This window comes from Aristolochia californica, unplaced genomic scaffold (genome assembly GCF_029961685.1).
Source record: "Aristolochia californica isolate CCGP_79_NKW_82.1479 unplaced genomic scaffold, dmAriCali1.0.hap1 SCAF_16, whole genome shotgun sequence".
Taxonomy (NCBI): Eukaryota; Viridiplantae; Streptophyta; class Magnoliopsida; order Piperales; family Aristolochiaceae; genus Aristolochia; species Aristolochia californica.
Window position 1 is genome coordinate 20,996,205 of NW_027181837.1, and position 13,463 is coordinate 21,009,667.

General features: G+C 37.2%; 1 long non-coding RNA gene across 9 annotated transcripts; it reads right to left on the reverse strand.

Moving 5' to 3' along the window:
- Positions 1-3,586: 3,586 nt before the first annotated feature.
- Positions 3,587-9,032, reverse strand: LOC137953792 (uncharacterized). Of its 9 annotated transcripts, none has more exons than XR_011112430.1 (7): positions 8,513-9,031; positions 7,747-7,937; positions 7,358-7,469; positions 7,002-7,242; positions 6,767-6,816; positions 5,368-5,410; positions 3,587-5,259 (listed from the first exon to the last, which is right to left on the reverse strand). It is a non-coding gene; the product is annotated as an uncharacterized lncRNA (long non-coding RNA). The 9 variants fall into 9 exon arrangements; XR_011112431.1 differs by lacking the exon at positions 5,368-5,410 and having other exon boundaries at positions 3,587-4,433; positions 4,586-4,620; positions 5,174-5,259; positions 6,767-7,242; XR_011112427.1 differs by lacking the exon at positions 5,368-5,410 and having other exon boundaries at positions 3,587-4,433; positions 4,586-5,259; positions 6,767-7,242; positions 8,513-9,032.
- Between the last annotated feature and the right edge of the window lie 4,431 nt (positions 9,033-13,463).

The following is a 13,463-nucleotide window of genomic DNA, read 5'->3' on the forward strand; positions in this document are numbered from 1 at the left end:
TATCGGGTTTCCCTGTTGAAGTTGTCCTGTCTGAATTTTTACATGAACAGGAAGATGAAGCCTCCAGAGACAGCTTAAGAGATGTTTATGGACCAAATCCTACAAACTGGCAACAGTAAGTTCCACTACCAGAGACCGAAATTCAATTCAAATTAGTCTCCAATGAAGATCAAGTAGCGGGAGAATTCCATTCCAAAGCTCAAATTATTTGAGAAAAAGCGCTAGGAAAGAAAAAAGAAAAGAAAAAAAGAAGGGCTGAGAATTGAAAACCTTTCAAGTGTCAACCATCCAAAAAAGAAATTGACACTAACTTCAATCAATCACAATAATGAATTATATAAGTAGAGGTCTGCACCCACCTGATTTCCCTCCACTCGTATCCCTTTCGATCCAAACCACTTCCCCAGTCCAAATCCCACCACTCCCCATTAGAGAGTTTTTGAACTTTAAAAGTACCCAAAGAACAGCAAAGTCAATGCTTCTCTCCCTTATACACCAACCATAGTTTTTTGCAATACTCATTTCCATGACTTTAATAAGGTGCCTGACCTCTCCACCTTCTGGTATAAGAGGAGCAGAGCTTGTGGGGGAGGTCAGACAGCTTCAGCCGGTCATGAGAGGGGAGGGAGGATGGGGAAGACCGAACGTGGAGCTACCGTCTACCGGCGGCTGGTCGACGAGGAAAATGAGGCGGCCGGTGGGCGGGCGCCGAAAGGGTACGTGCCCGTCTTGGTTGGCTCGGAGAAGAAGATGGAGAGGGTCCTGATCCACACCAAACAGTTCCGGCATCCGCACTTCGCCGTGTTGCTGGAAATGGCTGCGGATGAGTTTGGCTATGAACAGCAAGGGATACTGAGAATTCCCTGCGACGTCGATTATTTCCGGCAAGTGGTGGATACACTCTCAAAGGCCAAATGATAAGAGTTTTGTTTTTCTCTTTTGCTGTTTTTTTCTCCGGGCTCTTTCCTTCATGTAAGAAAGAAGGATAAACAAACGTTTGTCCTGACAATAAGAAGGAATATATACATACACCTCGTACTTACTACCGGGATGAATCTCTCTGCTAATTGTTTCCTTCTGCTTATTCAAATTATGTTAAAAGGCATGTAAATGCTTCAGGCTGAGTTGAGAGCAGAAATCAATCTCTACAGTACAGAGAAGCTCAGATGTCCACATTCCAGACAGGTCTCAGGGGCTTCCCTTTTCAAATTATGTTGCACTGCCGCCCCCTGCTCAGGAACCTTTAGGAGGATCATCAATGTCCGGTTGCAAAGAATCAAGATTTCTGCTCATGCACAATTAGTAGACTCAAGATTCGGATTATGAAAATCAATATCTGCTTGACTGCATGTTTCCCATGTAGATGAAGAACAAGATTGAAGACCAGATTCCAAGAAACGAATAAGATAGTTTGGTAGCAGCCCCTTGGGTTCTAATTTAATGGGAAAGATTAGTTTTATAAAAACTCAAGTCCCATGAAATCTATCTACCCCGATATGTCAACCATGTGAGCATGTATATAATGCAGTTTCTTCTCCATGAACAGAAGAGATTTGCAGTGATCCTAATCTTACTTGTGGGCATTAAACAAATTTCATTTGCACTCTGCAAGTTTAATAAGAAGAGAGTTGCTGAAAGTCTGACAGGATTCAAGTGAACTGCTAATGAAATGACATCTTGACTGTGATAAGTGAAGAGATTTATGAGTTTCATAGATATATTGAATAAGATTCAATTCCATTTAGTAGATTGGTTCTGCGAAGGAGATAATTGGTCCTGTTATTGGGTTGGAACACAGCTATGGGAAGAATCTGTTTAATATATTTTCAGAGGCACACTAAAATCCCATTTTAGTGCAGCTCATTTCTTCAGTCTTTCTCCTACTTTTAGATTGGTAGAAGAAAAAAAAACCTGTAAAGAAAAGTAAATGAAAACTCTTCCGCTTCTAGGTCATGTCCATCGAGAAGATCCTCAGAAATAGAGAAACTTTAAGCCATTTTCTTATAATTTGTGCTCTTTCTACAAAACCTTGGAGAAGATGTAATTTTGAGACTTAAAAAATGCATCGAAGTCATTAATTTGTTTTTAAAAGAAAAAGTCTTCCTCAATCCTTTTGAGTCAGCAATAATATAATCACCTTCAAGCAAACTGAACTGAAACTCTTGACACATATATCGAGGACGAAACAGCACTAAATGTCAGAAAGGGTAGCGCTTGGAGCTTCTGGGCAGAGTCTTCTCCCCTGTAACTCATGTATAAAGGGTCCTTCGAGCAGGCGAAGAGGGAGACTTGATATCAGAAAAAGTGGGTGTTGGTGAATTTGAAGAGCAAGGAGTTCAGTCCCCTCCACCTCGGCAGACGATACTGTGGCTCAAACTACTCCTGTAACTTCGTCTTCTGGCGGGAGTATGAAGATTCCATGTAAGGAAACAAGGTCTGCACTTCATATAAGATTCATTCGTTTCCTGGAGTGCTGGTCATCGACTCCATTACTGGACAGAAGATATCTTGGAACTGAATGGTCGAAGGATTTGATGCCTTTCTTGGAGAACAGTCCGCAGGAATATTTTCATAAAGATTCGTAAGAACAGGCTTCACAGAAGATGAAGAACCACGAAGCAGAGAAGCTTTTCGCAGTCTATGCGTATAGACGACGAGAAGCAGACAAGAAGTTCGAGATCAAATCGACCAGAAAGCGAGCTACTTACCCACCTCTCCCTGAAGAGCCAAAGGGTGACAGGAGCCTTATTTGCAGGATTTGGATTCGACTTCCGGATGGGATGGGTGAAAACTTCAGAAAAATTTCCTCCGAACTGATCCAATTTAGTTGCTTTACATGGTCGTTCTGCAACACTCTCCTGAAGGAAGACGATCGTCCTTGCCTGCTCAGGTTGGCTATCCCTGGTGAACCCGTTACACTGGATTACGAGAGCAAAGTGACCATTGATGAACCCCAAGCTCTCCAACTCCGTGATTTCCATTACTTGGGAGCGAAATTTGCAGAAATTTTTTGTTCAGAAATTAATTTTTTTCGTAAACTGATCTCATCTAGTATGAAACATAGTACAAAAATTCATTGTCGATTATTTGTGTGAACTTTTTACCATGAATTTGACATCAAGTGTCATAAGAATTTTAATTCTATTAATCTCTGCGAATTTTTTTTTTTAAATGCTTGGGCTAAACTTTGTTGCTTTTCGACGAAGGCCATTACTATGTACTCCAGTTAGCCATGATGAGAACGTTGTAATTGTTCGCCATCTTTGATGACAACGAACTGGAATTATCGCACAGAGAGACAATTAATTCGATCGCAGATCGTTAAAGTTTGATAATCGATATCCTTCAGAATCCTCGTAATGACTGGATTAATAAACCAGTAGAAATTACCGAGATGATCGAAACTTTTAGCTCTAATTTGAGATAGTTCAATCTATTATGCATTACTAACAAACAATCCAAGGAACTAGACGCTATATACAGATAAATATAACATAATGTCCCAGATGTATCGAATTTTCACCAACCCAATCCATTGCGTGAAATCATAAGCATGAGCAAATTACATACAGAATACTAGGAAAGACTCAATTGGAAAACAATATCAGCCATACTTGCCGTGGCCTAAACCAGGTATCTTATATACAAAAATCTGTATGAAGAAAAAGATACTGTGAGATTACATAAACTAAGAGAAAGTACATCCAATAAACACCAAAAATAAACAAGGAAAGGCAGCCAAGAAACAATGCTCAAAAGGGACTGCTCCAACCGTGAAGTTACTACAACTGGAATACATCATCGAGTAAGAAAAATCCAAGATTAGTTGCTAGAAAGTAACAAAATCCTTGGCACCCTACTCCACCAAATCCAGATTCCAATTTTGGTTTTGTTGATTAGGCTGGTTCACCTTTGCAGCTTTAGCCTGCTGTAAAAAGACACAGGAGTAAAGCATTTAGAGAGATGGATAGCCAGGGATGAACAATGAAGGGAGGCGCAGGATGGAAAACTGCCAAGAACCCGCTAGAGGATTCGTGCCACTGCTCGTTGGTTCCGAGCAAAACAATGAGAGGTTCCTGATACGCACTCGGCTGCTTGGGCATCCATTCATCTTGTCATTGCTAGATATTGCTGCTCAAGAATATGGTTTTAACCAAAATGGGGTCTTGAAGATACCCTGTGATGTTGAGCATTTCCGGAAGGTGGTTGACAGCATCCCAAAGCGATCTGTAGTAGTTTCATTAAGCTTTTTCCTTCGGTTTTCCTTTTGGCTTCTGTGATTTCTTACTTGGCTTTATGTAGCTGAATAACACATGGCCACAACTACGAAGGCATTTCCTTGATTTACCCCATCTCTTGCATTTGTGTTGTCTTCGTATTGTGGGATACAGATTTTGTGCAATGGCAAGTTAACTGTTTATTTCATATATGCCCTGCAGTTTGTATCAGTCTCAAAGTGAGAGCATCTCGGTTTAGCCTTGATTATTAAAGATAAAAAGGAAATTTACATACAGACTGAAAAAGAGAGGAGTAAAATACAGTTTGAAGCAGAAAAGTAGCGTTCTGGCACCAAATGACTACTCACCAGATGCAACTTCCAATTCAAAATGCTTGTAGAACCTGTCGGTAATAAGCCAATTATATGTTGTTGAATAACAAAAGATGACATAGAAGAGGAAAAATGAAAGTTCTTCACAAAAGCAATAAGGATTTTTGTTCCCTGGAGAGCTTTTATCGACTGATTTACTCACCAGCAGATAAACCCTTTTTATTTTTTAATTATGCACATATTGACCCTCAACAGAAAATGTTTGATTAGTCTATAATAAACAAGATCCTCTACCTTTACATTCAATTTTGGTCTACACTTGTTCACAAGAGGTCACCACAAAGGCAGATGCACAATTTGGTGAGATAAATTTGACATATCTTATTCTGATTTAAGCAGATCATCAATAATAGTTATAGTGAAGAGTCAATTACCCATTCAACCCAATACTGAATGAATACCTTGAGTCATTAGTTCCAACTTTTTTTAATGAAATATTAAAGGTATTGATATGTACATGGGAAACACAAGACAGAGTTGGTCATTATTCCTGCTGTTACGTTTTACTTTTACCAATAACCATTGCATACTGATTCTTCGAGTTTGCCACTTGTGTATGGTCACCTGGAAGATCCTTCAAATTGCTCACGAAGCTTCTCATATTTGTTCAGTTCAGCCATGGACAGTGATAGTGATAGCTCTCCCACCACCTAACAAACAGACAAAAACATAAGAACCCTCTTTCCATAATGGATCTAGAATTCTAAAATCTGAGGGATAAACTGAGTTGGTCAAGTTGATATTTATATAAGACATACTAGTAGGGATATGCGCTCTGATCATCTGCAAGCTATCCAGTTACTTTATACAAAACAAGTAAAAGGTGTTTTATTACCTCTTTATTTACCCAATCACTCACAGGTAACCAGGTAAATAAGCAAATAGAAAGGTTAGTAAGACCATTAAAATAAAATACATAAATCATGATAAAATAACAGAAATCATAAAAATACTATGACATATATAAAATATTACTTAAGTATATAATTAAGATATCATTTTACTAAACTCATATTAACTTAAGTCACCTATAAAGAGGTATCTATTTCTAGCACTCATTCCATTAAAGGTTTAAAATTACAAAGTTTCCCTCTCTTTATTCAGGTAATTGGGTAAGTGGGTATAAAATAACTGTTACCCATACCCATTCCATTTAATGAACAAAAGGCAGGTAAACAGGTAAATCCTTATAAAGATTTTTTTTTCTGTATTGTTTTTTAAAATGGGTAGTTAGGACAATCGAACGGATAATTGTGTAAAATTGCCAACTCTATAGACTAGAGAGACTTGCAGTGTTAAACTGAGAACTGAATCAGAAAGTCTACACTTTTGTAAAATCATCCACTCCTATGACAACTGAATCTGATCCTTCGTCCACACTGGCAGGCAGGCTTGAGACTTATGTAAAACACATCAGAAAAAGTTAGCAGGCAACTCAAGGAATAACTATTTTATATCAGTTATCCAAGTTTTAGAGCTGCTAAACTTCCAAGACACTAGTTAAAAACCTGGACCAGCACTAAGGGTCATTAATGATAATTAAATGTTGTTGAATAGCACAAGATGACTTGGAAAAGGAAAAAAGAAAGTTCTTCACAAAAGCAATAAGGATTTGTCTCCGAGGGAGAGCTTTATTCACCAGCAGATAAACTTTCTTTTTTAAAATTATCCACATTAACAACCCTCAACAGCAAAGGTAAAGGTGGGCATATAGGAACTAACTATGACCTCAATAGCGCGAGCAACAATAGCAATAATAGTGTTAATAACAATAAATGTGAGGATCTTCCTGCTCAACAAAGTTGAGTAGGTGTTGGTTGAGCAGGTGGAGTTGCATTTTTAGACAACCATTCCAACTGAGAAAGTCACGGCAGTACAAATGAAGATTTTGCAATTGGTATCAGCTCAAATCTAATTCCAAACTTCATAACTGTAGTTTATTGAGCTTATAATCATCTCTCTCTCTCTCTCTGGTTTTTTTATTGTTATTATCACCATTATTATCACCATAATCATGAATGAGTACAACAATGTGATTCCAACATCAAAAAATATAAGTTGTTGAACTTCTAATTACAGGAAGGTGATTCTAACCTCAACAAAGGAGTGACAATAAAAACATGTTCCATGTAAGAATATTTTCTGTTGAAAGGCTACCTGACACATTGCAGCGTGAAACCAAGCATCTGCACCCAATGCATACACATCTGCACCGGTAAAGTTTGGTGGGCATCTCTTTGCAAATGAAAACAGAGACACATTTTCATGCAGTTTAAATTTTCTAGTGAGCGCAGCAAGAACCCTACAAAGGTGAGAAAGATGAACCACAAGAACAGGACTATGTTAAGTAAAAGATGAACCTTAAGCTTGCAAAGACCAATTAAAAACTAACCACTCCCTATAAGATGCATCAGAGTTTACTCCAGCATATCACAACTTATCAAACCGGCCAGGGAGCAGGAGTGCAGGATCAATAAGATCTGGTCTATTGCATGCACCAATAATAAACAAATCCTGTATAAAAACTAGATGAATAAAAAGGGATTAGCTGATCTGAAAAATCTCTACACATTAGAGAGAGAGAGAGAGAGAACCTGAGTAGAATCATTCAGACCATCAATCTCCGCAAGCATCTATACACACAGAATAAAAGCTGATTTTAGCATAGATATGTTAATAATATGACAACAAAGAAAATATTTGACTTTGGAGAAGAAAGGAACAAGTGAAAACAAAAGGGAATATCACCTGAGAAACCACTCTTGCCATAACACCGCCAGAATCTCCAGAAGCTCCCCTTGCTGGTGCAAGAGAATCTAAGCTCATCGAAGAAAATAATACATGGACGTGCTGATCTAGCCTACAGTGCAATAAACATAAAAATGTACATGACTTTCATGTGGACAAAAAAACCTGAATCTATAGAATGTTTGAGTTTTCTTCATAGGGATACAAGCCTTTTGAAAACTATCACAGACATTGTTTTCTGACTCCCCTACATACATATTGATCAACTCTTGCCCTTTAACACTAAAGAAATTCAATGAACACTCTGTTTTTTTTTTTTTTTTTGAAGTACATATTTTATAAAGCCAGAAGGCAACAATAAAACAACATCAAGAAGAGAGATCTCTTACAATGACAGATTGAAAGGAGATTCCCTCTTTAGCAAGAGAATCAGCTAAGCTATTAGCTGCTCTAGGAGCATGATTTCAGAAACAAACAAAAGGACTAGTCCTGAATTTCAAAAAATCATTAGACTTGGAGTTTATAACAGTACAACTCTGCCGATTCTCCCCACATTAGTTCCAACATTCTTTACCAGAACCTGCGTACCATCAGAAAAGAGAATAGAAAGTGATAATGCTTTCAACTGAATCCAAAAATTCAAACAAATCAGCGGATTTATATTTGATAGACTCTAATATTGATCAGCATTGTGTGTTTAGTCTCCTGAAACACCAATTTGATTAATACTAATTCATAGTAAGAATTAAAAACACAAAATATAAATGAAAATATATTGAGTAAAAGTAGCATATTCATCATTCAACGTATTACTCGAACTCCAATCTACCTAAATTTCACGTCACCAGCCTTCAGGTAAACACTGAAAACTTAAAAATACAGACGATAAAATACGCCACATTCTTAAAAAAAATTTGCGGTCCTGATGAACGTGAATTGTTTTCATGTCGGTAACAAAAAGACAAAGAATACTTTCACTAGTAATCTTCGATCAACAAAGTATAGACAACCACATTCATAAATGCTTTTTCCCATCCTGATGAAATTCTGTTTCATATTGACAGCAAAAAGACACATAGAATACTCTCACTGCTAATTGTCTATCAACAAAGTACAAAAAAAATAATAGCAAAAAAAAAAGTTAAAAAGCCTTACCGGCGATCCTGATATCAGACACAATCTCTTCAAAACCGGGACCGATTCCCCAACCAACGCAGATCATCAACAGCGGAGTCTTGGAAGCTGCCTGTGACTCCCCCATCCTTGTCACAACGGAGTAATCCAACTCTTAGCCGCAGCAAAGACGAATTCTTGCGCTCCAACTTTCTGGCACCTCCCTTACCATCTTCGAGACAATTTCCAGATTGTTTAAACACGGAACCGACAAGACTCTCGCTCGAAAAGAGGATCCTCGACTTTGTTCTTTTCTCCACCATCTCCGCCGCGCGAACTGAAATCAAGCAAGTCTAGAACGATACAAGAACATGGTGGGATAAACAGATAAATCGTCGAGTTTTGAGACTTCGAATTCCTATATTATCAGTTAAATCGATGGCAGCGCTGCGATAAGTTTGCTCGCAATGACGCCTTATCGAGGTGTCGGCAAGTGACGTATCGGGACGGAAAAGGGCGCCATGGGGGGGGGACACGCCTGGGTCCTATCCGCTCCGTGAAAAAACAGGAGAGAGGAAGAAGTTGTCCAGGTCCTCTTAATTTCAACACAGAAAACTGTTCTGCCGTCAGGCCCCGACTCATAGGGCCTCTCTTGTCATGCAACCTGTAACGTCCTAATCAATCCGTTCATTGTAATACAAGCAAACTGAAGGGAGCTTGCAACATCTTTAAAATACAATAATGAAAATTCAGGAAGCTTTCTTTTTACTTCATCCACTCTTCGTGCTAGTTCATCAACCAAAGTGCACACCGTGGGAGAGCTCAAGCTCGCTCCCATTTTCCAGATTTTCACTGCACACCAGGAATGCTCTGATGAGCACCTCCGCAATCTTCATTAGTTTAAAGACAAATGGTCGCACTTCTGATACCAAAATTGGCCAAACCAAAGCACGAAATACACTTACTGTTACCTCTATACTGTCTTCTAACTGGACCCTTCAGTCCCTTTGAGGTGAAGGACGAAGGTCCGGTTCCCTGCTTCCTTTTCCGATTTGAACTTGGAATGCTGCTATTTGGGTGGAAGGACTCTCACTCAATTGATAAATCTGAAAAAAGCTTGTTGAGGAGTGGTAATGGAATGGAAAACCGGATTGTGGGTTGTGCTCATGTTTGAAATGGTCGGAAGCCATTGATGAGACAGTAGGATGGTTATGCTCAAAGAGTAGACTTAGCTCCCACAGAACAGATGCAAGTCCACCACTCAGGTACGGATAGGTTGCATCTGGTTGATACTTGTGCAATGAAGAATTGGGTTAGATAAATGATTCACAGACACGGATCCAAATGTTCTCTTCCCACCAAGGTGCTCATGATTGTGGGTGTACAACGGAGTTAAATAATCCACATGTGAAAACGTGACACAATGCTAAATATGCCAACTCTTTCATAAGATGTGACATGACTTTATAATTATACGATGTGTGTATATTTCTTGGTCTTTTTTTTTTTATTTTAAGAAGTATAGCTCTAAGGGTATTATTGATATTATACATCTCTCTACAATTATAAATATAGTCCAAGGGGTATGGGAAAGAGCAAGAAGCTCTAAGCTTCTTTTGACTCAAGTTCTCTCTTGTGTTTGCTTTCTTTCCTTCTCTTCTCTCATCTCTTCCTACATTTTTCCTCTCTTCTCTATCTCTTCCATGCTTCTTTTCTTAAACTTAATATGGTCTCAGAGCATGCATGATCTTGACATAGAAAATGAGAAGCAAAAGAAGATGGAGAAGGGGAAGAAGAATAAGAAGAAGAACAAAAAGAAAATTTTTCTTTATCCTTTTCCTTTAGTCTTTTTATTACCTTGTAATTATTTTTGTATTTAAAGTATTTAGATTAATTATAACCTAGTTTTCATGTTATAAATTATAACTACTTTCTAACTCAAAAATAATTTTGTTAATCGGATTTTTCTTCAAAAAGAAATTGTAAAAGTCAAACAATAGGAAAGATTCACGGAGTAGTAGAAAGTTTATTTCTTGAGACGCTTTGTACCATCAAAAAGGAGAATTCATAAAGAAAATTATGCTGGGGTGGGCATAGGTCAGGTGGCGGTTGGGTTTACTACAACCTAAATCGAACCTGATCTTCGGTCCTGAAACCCGAATTGTCAAACCCAACCCCGACCTGATCACCATCCTTCTAATCCCGTCCATCCCCGTAAACTTGACTTCATCCTGACCCGTCCCCGTCCCATCCCCTTAAACCAGACCCGTCTCAACCCTGTTTTATATTTCTGTTTCATATTTAGGTCGGGTTTGGGAAAACCGGTCCCTGACTCAAAACCTGGCAGGTTTTTTTCCCTGACTATGGGGTGAAATTAGAAACTTGGACCTGGGTTTTTTGGGTCAAGTCGTTTCACTGTAAAACCCGATCCGATGCCCACCCCTAGAGTTACATCTCAAAAGAAAACTCTATGAGACTACTTTCTATCACGATAAATCATTTTTCAATCCAATGTTTCCAAAGAGAGATATCCATATTAGAATAATCAAGGTCATGCTAGTTGCTTGTAGCATACATAAATCCAAATTTTAAACTGATTTTTTTCTTCACTTCTTTGAGTTGCTACTCTTGGCTTTACTAAATTTCATTTTTCTTTAAAATCTAGTGCAAGTATTTACAAAATTGAGTATCTTTTCTTCCTTAATGACTTTGTTTTCTTTGATCTCACATTACATGAGTTTTCTTAAAGAGATTAAAAAAAATATATTGGCAATTAATACTAACTTAGACATTTAACATAGACCCATTTTAATAACTTGAGTCAAAGTCACGAATGTGAGTATTTTACTATAATTATGATATACCAACCTAATCATTCGAACTGATAAATCGATTTTATTATGATAAGGGTATTAACATATTTATACTAGTTATATTTTGTATATTTATAACCAAACATAGTATTCGACTTTTGCATTTAATAAATTTTATTGAGCCAAATAATACTTGTTTTAAAGAGACATCTTAATAATGTTAGGACAATTTATTAAATATAGGGTAACAATAAAGAGGCCCTAAGCATTGAAAATACACCTAACCCCTTTGTGGAAATGGTCTTTCTTTGGAGGGTTTGCTAAACAAATAACAAAAACCTATGAAGTTGGGAGCTTTCAAACCCATAAATGTTCACCTAAAACAGCCTTACCTTGAATCCATAGGGTGTGATAGCAATTGTCTTAACATTATGACAGTCAAATAAAATTTTCTTCTTGCTCTATCTTGTTTTTGCATTAGTCAACCATGTATAAAACCAATAAATAGGTTGTATGTGTAACCTCTCATATAGAGGTGAAATGTTGAAGAATTGAAAGTGATAGAAATCTAACCTCGAGCAAGCCTATCGGCTTAATCGGTGAACCGACTCATTTGAACTAATCGATTAACTACGGGTCATAAAGGAGACATCTCCCTACATAACAAAGTGGAAGGAGGGGCCTGCCCTTCCCCTTGTTATGTTTAAAACTAGAAGGGAAAGGAGGGGGGACACCCTCTTCTCTCTCATGCATATAAACCTGTTGAACTCCATTTAGTTGAACCATTTAGGCTTAACGAGTTTATGTTGTGTGGTTATTTGTGGGTTGTGAAAATGTGGACACATTTCCAGCAATCACTCATTACTCAAGCAATGTATGAAAACGGTAACTCGGATAGAGATATGAATAATAAATGAAAGTGGGTTTCATGGGACCCTTGAATAAAAACATAAGTCATATGAATGTCCCATTTCATTAATGGCTGTTATCAATATTTGATATTAATGTGACCAACGAGTCTAACTGATTATATTTTTTTATTATTTTACACAAAAAAAACTAATATATTATTAAGATATATTTATTTATTTATTTATTAAAAATTATCAGAAATTTCCTAATCTTGATAGTAACTTAAGACCTCAACTTAATATTTTTGGATTTCTATTTTTTTAAAACAAGTTTACGATCCTACCCAAGCGACGGGAAATAGAATTATCATTTATTTATACCAATATGTTATTATTTTTAATTATTATAATTTAAATTTAGATACATCTCAAATTTAAAAGAGGGTATGATATTTGTATGATATAATGATATTATGTATTCAATATTTTATTTGAAAGAAAAAGTTTATATTTCGAATATAAGTCGATGAGTCTATATGTGATCCATTTATAACCCTAAACTAAAAAAAAAAAAAAAAAGTCAAATTCAAGAAACTCAATTAGATTGAAGATATCATTTAAGGCATCCTTCCCATATCCGCTTAAAATTTTAAGAAATTTTTTTATGTATTTATGATAGAGTAATATCTTTGAGTTTGTTGGGCATCATGTGACATTTATTAGGCTTTCCATCCCAAGTAACATAGCCTTCATGTTACACATTCAAGTCATTTTTTCCCAAACCTTTCCACAAAAATAAAATGTCCACCACTTAAGACCCACATGCATGAAATGGCTAAAAAAAGGAGTAGCTTCACCATATTATTTCTCATTCCCCACTTCCCACCCCTTTATAAGGGACTTTTAAATGAAGCATACCTACCAATTGAAAGGAGGGATGAGGTTTGAGTAACCTTGACACTTGATGTGCACCTTACAGGGGTGAGTCCTAGTAAAGGAAAAGGAAAGCCAACCCACATTAAGGATTATCCAAAACCCATTGGAGATGTCACCCATTTGAGAGGATAGACATCAGAGTCATTTGAAGGAGAAGAATAAATATGTTAGAGATGTGTCAATTTAGTTTTGGAGGTAGAGTCAAGTAAATGACTGAACTAACTCTCTTTAATGTCCCACAACTCCCCCCCTTGTCTTCTTAGAGTTAAATGCTCTTTTTCTTCATTACATGCCCATGATTGTGGTACTATTCCTTGAAACATCTCATGGGGTAGGTAATGTTAGTTGGCTTTGATGGTTGGTCACCAATTTTCCAAAGTAATAACTAACAAG